Raw genomic sequence first — 212 nt, forward strand, 5'->3', positions numbered from 1 at the left:
AAACAAAATTTCGAAGAATTCTTTTTTACAAAGATTGTAGGCAAATATTTTGGTATCACTTTTTATTAAAACATTATTTATATAACACAGTAATATACATTATATTTTATGTTACATTTGTAATATACACTTTGTGTTAACATTATTTTTTAAATTTCATATGTATGTTAAATTTTGTATGATACAATTTTGATAGTAGTAATAACTGATGT

This window comes from Habropoda laboriosa, unplaced genomic scaffold, assembly GCF_001263275.1.
Source record: "Habropoda laboriosa isolate 0110345459 unplaced genomic scaffold, ASM126327v1 scaffold22, whole genome shotgun sequence".
Lineage (NCBI taxonomy): Eukaryota > Metazoa > Arthropoda > Insecta > Hymenoptera > Apidae > Habropoda > Habropoda laboriosa.